Source organism: Diadema antillarum, unplaced genomic scaffold (assembly GCF_040938485.1).
Source record: "Diadema antillarum isolate AM-2024a unplaced genomic scaffold, OU_Dant_1.0 seq00001377_RagTag, whole genome shotgun sequence".
NCBI classification, from domain to species: domain Eukaryota; kingdom Metazoa; phylum Echinodermata; class Echinoidea; order Diadematoida; family Diadematidae; genus Diadema; species Diadema antillarum.
Window position 1 is genome coordinate 156,427 of NW_027272137.1, and position 7,998 is coordinate 164,424.

The window sequence follows — 7,998 nt, forward strand, 5'->3', positions numbered from 1 at the left end:
ATATTTAGAATGCGGTAGGTCTTGTTTGCGCACTTGTTTGGATGAAATAGAATAATGTTTCTTCATTGGTAGTGCGGAAAACATTGTTTAAAAACTGAAATCAATTAATAAATAAGCCGCTTTTTACATTCACGTTGTTGCCATTATAATATTGAGAGTAGTTGGAGCTTATATGTGCTAATTTAACTTTTTCGTTGTTTTTTTTTTCAATTGTTGTTATCCCTTTACTGAGCACACCATCCATACAACATCGAGCTAATGAATGTTAACATGAAAGTCAGTTGATATGCTGATATAGCAGTTAAAAATGCAATGTATTTTCACAAGATTTTCAGCTTTTATTTTCATCGCTGAAGTCGCAAGCTCTGTCTTTAACGGTATCACTTATTATTGCAAGGCCAGAGTGCATGTTTTTGTGCCGGACATCATTTCCTAATTAGTATGGAGGAAGTAAAAACACCAGGACTTCCCTGTCAGGCACCAACAAAACCTCCCGGAACAAATGCCAAGACTTGAGCCTTATGACATGCAACCAAAAATGATCGCAACATGTCACACCATTCTTGCAATCTTTCCTCTATTGTTCAGGATGAACACACTTTATGCCCCTCACCAGGCTGTTGTCATGTAGCAACAAAACCATGACATGCATCGACAAAACCATCTGGAACAAACACCAAGATTTATGACCCTTTTTTAATATGAAACGCCCAGTGTTTCAGCAAACTCTTGTGACCCAGATGATAACACGACATTCCCCTCCCTGAATAATGCCCATTAGTGCTGTTGCTATTGTTTTTCATTGAACCTACAAAAAATGTGCAGATTTTGCTCTCTCTCCTCCCCCCCCCCCCCACTCTCTCTCTCTCACCTAAAGCAGATATCAAAACCATGGGAAGCCAAAATCTCATTTTTTCATCTTGCTTGAAACTCGGGAAAGTATAGTTCTGTAATTCAGTATTTCATTTTCATGTTCTCACAAAGGAAAAAAAAAAGAGTGATGTGAATGCTTTAAGTACTTGTCCAAATTTTTGACATCTTGAACATCGAAACTACACACGTGTATTGTCTCCCCTGAAATGAACGATTACTAGAAGTCTGTTTTGACTAAAAGATAACTATCTTCATAGCTTTATGGAACGCCATTAAGGAAACAATACAAAATTCATTTCACTCCAGCCAATATTCATTTCACTTTTAACAAATACATTTCACTCACAAACATTGATTTTACTTTTTATAAAAATACATTTCACTTTTCACAATAATACATTTCACTTTTAAATTAAAATTCATTTCACTTTTCACAAATATACATTTCACTTTTGAATTAAACTTCATCTCACTTTTCACAAAAATACATTTCACTTTTGAATTAAAATTCATTTCACTTTTCACAAAAATACATTTCACTTTTACATAAAGATTCATTTCACTTTTCACAAAAATACATTTCACTTTTACATAAAGATTCATTTCACTTTTCACAAAAATACATTTCACTTTTAAATACAAATTCATTTCACTCTTCACAAAAATACATTTCACTTTGGCGTACCATATCACTCAGACGAAACCATTTCACTGCGCTAAAACCATTTCACTCTGATAAAATCATTTCACTCTGATACAAAAAAAATACGTTCCTCTTTTTTCCCGGCCAAAAGGTGGCGCCAGTCTGAGAGGAGTCACAGTGCCATGGCACTTAGCACTGAGCTGAGGTGAGTAGCCGGCCAGCTGGCCGGCTGGCTATGCAGTACCTAGATTTAGCGTGCTACGCTGGCGCGGAAGCGACGCGAGGCGAGCTAGCAGTCGACGGTCCTCGCCTCGGCCTCACTCACATGCACGCTCGTGCCGTTACATGCATACTACTTGTACATCGAGAATTGAATCTACGCCTGACTTGCTGAATAATTAACGTGTGTTTTACAACGCTTTTCAACAGCGATGTTGTGGGGTAAGTTTGATGTCTGACTTCTTGTGATCGACATGCTATTTTTTCCGGTTCAAAATGAGTATTTTTTTGCCGTTTAAATAGTATCTCGAAGTTGACATAGTATTTTTCCTCTTTCAAAACATTCCCGTGTTTATAGCTGGTTGCTGACCCATCTAAAAAGGGGATTGATGTGACTTTTTGTTCATCAGGTCGGCAATACTTCGTGCTTTACGCAGATACCAAGATCGACGGTGCCCTAGAAGCATAACTTGTTAAAAATTAGGCCTGAAGATTGCATTTTTAGAGGCCAAATAATGTATTCTAGTCCTCCGGAAGGTCACGTGATCGCATCTAGTGCGGAAGGGGACTTTTTCGGACCGTAAATGCACCGTTGTTAACGATCTCTGCGGAGGTGCAGGGTCAGTCCCATATATTGAAATTAGCGTTGTTCATTCGCTCAATTGGAACTTCGTGATATCGTGTGTTGTGTACAGTGAGTCAGTGTAGGCCGGTGGCGGTAGGCCTACAATTGTATGTGGCGATGGCAATTTGTAAATTTGAATTTACAACTTATTCACAAAAATTGTACAGTGTACAATGTGTATGCTGTCTATAATAAACAGGGTCTTAGTCTTCATCTCTTAGTAGTTAATTATTGATTTAGGCACCTACTCATCACTTAATACAAACAAGAACAGTATAGACTATGTCTAGTCAATATTATTATTATTATTAGTTTTTTTCTTTCGCATGGAGAAAGAAGGCACAAGAGCGATTCTAGTATTTGATGTAAACATAATTTTCATGACATGTTTAAGAGTTGACCCGGCTGCAATGTTAACACTAATAGAGTACCAGGCTATTTGAATTTTTCAAGTTGGTATACAGGTTGTCAATAAATATAGAGATGTATTATTAGTCTTCCGCATCTACAATTTGTAACAATGAAGTTTACGAGGATGTCTGAATGAATGCAATTATTCTCAGAATAATATGAAGAGTTTGTTCGCAAAAACCGATAAGTCCATATTTGCCAAATGGAGATATTTGCGATTAAAGGTCAGGAAAAATAAAGAGAATACTAAGAAAATTTTTGCTTCTTTTGACCATAACTTCAAAAATGCCCTTTTATATGTAGTGACCAATATCTCATTTAAAAGGTGTTATTTTGTACTTTATGACAGAGACCGTACTTGAAAATCTTCAAAAATGGACTTATCGGTTTTTGCGAACAGACTCTTCATATGTTTACCATAGTACAGTGCATGTCTGTAGTTTCTCTCTGCTTGAATTGGGGTTTACTCCAACATAATGTTTTCGGACATGTTATTGTGAATAATGGTTTATAATATCATCTATGATTAATTTTCTCTATTTGTGTCACATTGTATATGTAGGTATCCCCAGTACCTGACATCACACCGATGGAACATGCATATTTAAGGTGATTCTCTTCTCTGTGGCCTCCAGGAAAATCTGCATGACATAAACGAGAAGATCTACACTGTCAGTTCTATAGTGTATTTTGTTTTCTTGGATGCACACGTACCATTCAATCTCTGACAGATTTTTATCAAGGAGAGCACTGCTGTTTTGCAAGCGCTGAGTGACTTCCTCACAAGAATAGAAACAACTGATTAGTACACCTGTCAACTTTTTCATTTCATTGAAAAACCTAGAGCAGTATGTGATCATGGTAACCTACCTCAGAAAGGTGCTAAATATGTGATATGATACAATAGGAAGAATGAAGTTGATATACAATTGTAACATATTACAGTATGTTACTGTATATCAACTTCATTCATCTTTACGGTAACATTTTTAGTAAAGAGGATGTACATGTATATTCTTTGAAAATCACGGTTGTTGTAGTAAATGTGAAGTTCGACCATTACAGATACATCAATGTGTGGAACTATGCAAGATAGTGTATGTTAAATTATGTGCATTTAAATTACTTTGGAGTTTGTACAGATGGCAGAATTATGAGCCCTGATTAAACTAAATATTATCCTTCATGATATTCTTGATAAATGTTATGGAAGCAAGTACATTGTACAGTATGAAGTAGTATCTGGACGTACATCCATTACTCGACAGGGGCATGTCTTGTTGCTGAAGGTATGAATTTAATTTGTACATCATCACTGAAGCACTATAAGAGGTTTAGTTAGTACACGTATGCATGTTTTATTGCTAATATTTTGGTTGTGACCAATTTCAGAAGAGGTTTCAAAGATGTAAGAATTCTGTTCGATCAGGAAGATACACAAGGTATGTCACCAAAAGGAATTGAACGGTCAAGAAGGGATAAGGAAGATGAAGATTTTGACACAACAGTTAGATAGATGATACATTACATTAGTACTTCCCCCAAATCAACCAAAATTTTGAACATGTTCGCATTGAACGGGCATGCTCTTATTAGATACCTATAAAGAAAAATTATGGACCGTGTGAAAGGTAAGATGAGCAGATTTTTATAACACCTGGGGGGTTTCATGTTGGCCTGTAGTCTACCCCAGGGTTGTCGAGTGTTGTTACTGGTAAGGGGTTCGAATACACATTTGTATCATTCACTCAGTCATAACCATGAAGAGAGTGACACACAGATATTTTAAATGTGTATGATACTGCTTGTGTACATGTACTGATACATGTGTATTCAGTTGACAGAGATGTTGGGATGATTAGTTTGCCTTTTGACATTTCAGATAAGATTATATACAGTCAATGCTAAAGTTGGAAATGAAAGATTTCTTCACATAGATGTTTTGCAAGATGCTATAAGGCCAAATCTAATCTGTCTGCTTCGATTTCCAGTAATATTGATGTTTTAAAGTTACTTTAAATTTTTTATCTGTTTAGTTTCCAGTAAGTGTACTTCATACATTGGCGGATCCAGTTAGGACCGCAACTGGTGCACGCCCCCCTTTATTTTTTGTTTAAACAAAAGAAATTAAAAGAAAAAAATGGGGGGAGGGGTGCATGCGCCCCCCTTTAATTTTGTAAACGCGTCCCCTCTTTACGGAATTCCTGGATCCGCCCCTGCTTCATATGTAGTATGTACACTTCTGAATTGTTGATGCAGCTGCCAGTTCATGTGTTTGAAACATTGGCAGTGTGACCAATAGATACATTGTACTTGCCTTCAAAGTATTTAAGGGCATATGTACACCTTCAAAACATTCTCTGCTGTTTGGACTGTCGATGAAGTTTATATATTTTGTACATGTTGCTACTACAACGACTTAGTAATGACTATTCCATCCCAGGCACTGCCATCCAATGGATCAAGTCATATCTTCAAGATCGCAGACAGAGGGTGATAATCAATGGGACCTGGTCACGTCCTAGTCCTATCAGCTGCGGAGTTCCGCAAGGATCCGTTGCCGGCCCCCTTCTTTTTCTCCTCTATACAGGTCCACTCACCAGAATCATCAATTGTCATCATGGAGTCAACTACGCTATGTATGCTGACGACACTCAAATTTACATAACTATGTCACCTGGCGATAGGATTGCTGCTGTTAATTCACTGAGAGAATGTCTCAACGACATCAAAACCTGGTCCACTGCCAACAGACTCCGTCTGAACGAAGACAAGTCTGAACTCATCCATTTCTCTTCACAGTTTAGGAGCACAGTTCCTCTACCAGATCTAACTACTCGGGATGGGATTATTAAGGTCTCTGACTGTGTTAGAGACCTTGGCTTTACTTTGGACAAACACTTAACTCTTAAACACCATATCACAAACATTTGTAAGTCTGCATCATGGGGTATTTTCAAAATAGGGAAGATCAGGCGTCTGCTTGATCAATCATCAGCTGAGCGGCTCGTCCATGCCTTCGTCTCCTCCTATCTGGACTACTGCAACTCCCTCCTTGCCGGCCTCCCTCTTTCTCACATATCCCCTTTCCAACGTATCCAAAATTCAGCCGCTAGATTAGTCTCCCTTAGTAGGAGACATGACCATATATCTCCTGTTCTCCGCTCACTCCATTGGCTTCCAGTACATTCCCGTATTACTTTCAAGATCCTACTTCTGACGTACAAAATCACACGTAATCTTGCACCCATATATCTTCAAAACCTAGTCTCTCTCCGCTCCTCCTCTTCTGCCAGACCCCTCCGTTCATCTTCCTCTTTCCAATTACTTCATGGCCCACGTACAAAAACCCGTTATGGTGACCGAGCCTTCTCTTCCATTGCTCCCACTCTTTGGAATAAACTTCCTCTTTATATTCAGAATGCCTCATCTGTCGAATCATTTAAAATTCTTCTTAAAACTCACCTGTTTAACATGGGCGTAAATCCCGGGGGGGATGGGGGGGATATATCCCCCCCACTTTTGAAGGAGGAGGGGATGGCCTGTACAAATATCCCCCCCCTGAAATTCTCCCAAGAAGAAGATGTAGGAACAAAAAACAAACAAAAAGGGATGTGGTGATATTGATTTCAGCATGATGGATTATTGCATAGCCTATAATCTAGGCGGAGAATGCAGTTATTGTCTTTGTAATTTGCTGTTAAGCTAAACGTATGATGCAGCGAGATGATTGTCTTTGCCAAGCGATACATCTGATGCGGCGAGACTACGAACAGTGGACGCATCTACCGCGTCCGCTAGGCGCCACGATCGGTGGCAGTTTTTTTTTCCGAGAAGACTGCCACCGATTAAAAAAAAAACAACGACAAACAACTGGATCATAGGCACTGTATTCGCGCGCATCCACTGTTCGTAGTCTCGTCGCATCAGACCAGCTGCATCCCCACCTAGGTTATAGGCTACAAACTGTAATGCATGAGCCATGACGTTCGCACGCCCGCCTCGTGACGAGAGCATACTGCTGTGCTAGCAGCGCTCGCGTACTTCTCTCGCACGCCAATGCATGTAGAGCAATATCGACCGTAATGCATGCTTCGGATGTTGAACTACTATTGTAGCCACACAACCAGATGGCAACCAGCTGCATGCAACCAGGGAGGTGCTCTTCCCACCTCCTTGATGCAACACTGTCTGTAGGGCCATGGACGTAGGCAGGGGCGGATCTAGCTTTTTATAAAGGGGGGGGGGGGGGGTTGGGCAGTATGGGAGGGAGCGTAGCGAGCGAGGGGGGGGGGGAGAATTTTTGAAAATCTGTGTGTGAAAATGGCATTTTCTTGCTAAAACACCACTAATAATAATAATAATAATAAATAAGATAAATACATAAATAGAAAAAAATAAAATTACAAGTTTAAAAAAAAGATAAGATTTTAAAAAAATGGTCCCCGGATTTTTTTTTTTTTTTTTTTGGGGGGGGGGGGGGAGGGGGGGTTGCAACCCCCCCCCCCCCCCCCCACCTCTAGATCCGCTTCTGGTAGGCGTGAACGAGTGCACCATGCCGAGCGCGATACGACTCACGTCGAGCTCCGCATGAGTTACCCAAAGATCTAGATAACAAACGAGTTCGTTAACAGCCTTGTACGAGTTTCAGTCGTAGGAATTGCAACACATTTACCCTCTCCATATTGGCAGTGATTTTGCTCAGTTAGTATAATTCGTTTGCCTCCAGAAAAAACAAAAGGAACGGGTGTCGATTACCATATTTTGCCATATGCAAGTACCTCCTTTAATCTAATGAACATTGCTTTAGATTAATGGTTCAGACCTATTAACCAGATTTCTTTTTTGTTTTCATGGGAGATGTGCAAAGAACACAAGAAAGTTCACCTGTTAACAAACATACATCAATAGATTAATAAGACAAGTTTATTCGCAGCCAATTTTATTGATATGCAACATTCATCTCACGAACAGAAAAATGGATTCTTTAATCCCTAATTAAACAATCCCACAGAAAAGGCAAGACATTCTAACAATTTGCCAGAATAGTACGAAAAGATTTTCACTTTTTTTTTCCAGTGAATAGGACCTACTTGGAATTGAGTACTGAAGCGGATATTGTACCTTACCAAATCATTTTCACACGTTGGTAAGAATGTATAAAACCTGAAGTGCCGTGATCCTTAATGAATTTTACAACTGTATTTATGAGCCTGTAATGTTGTTC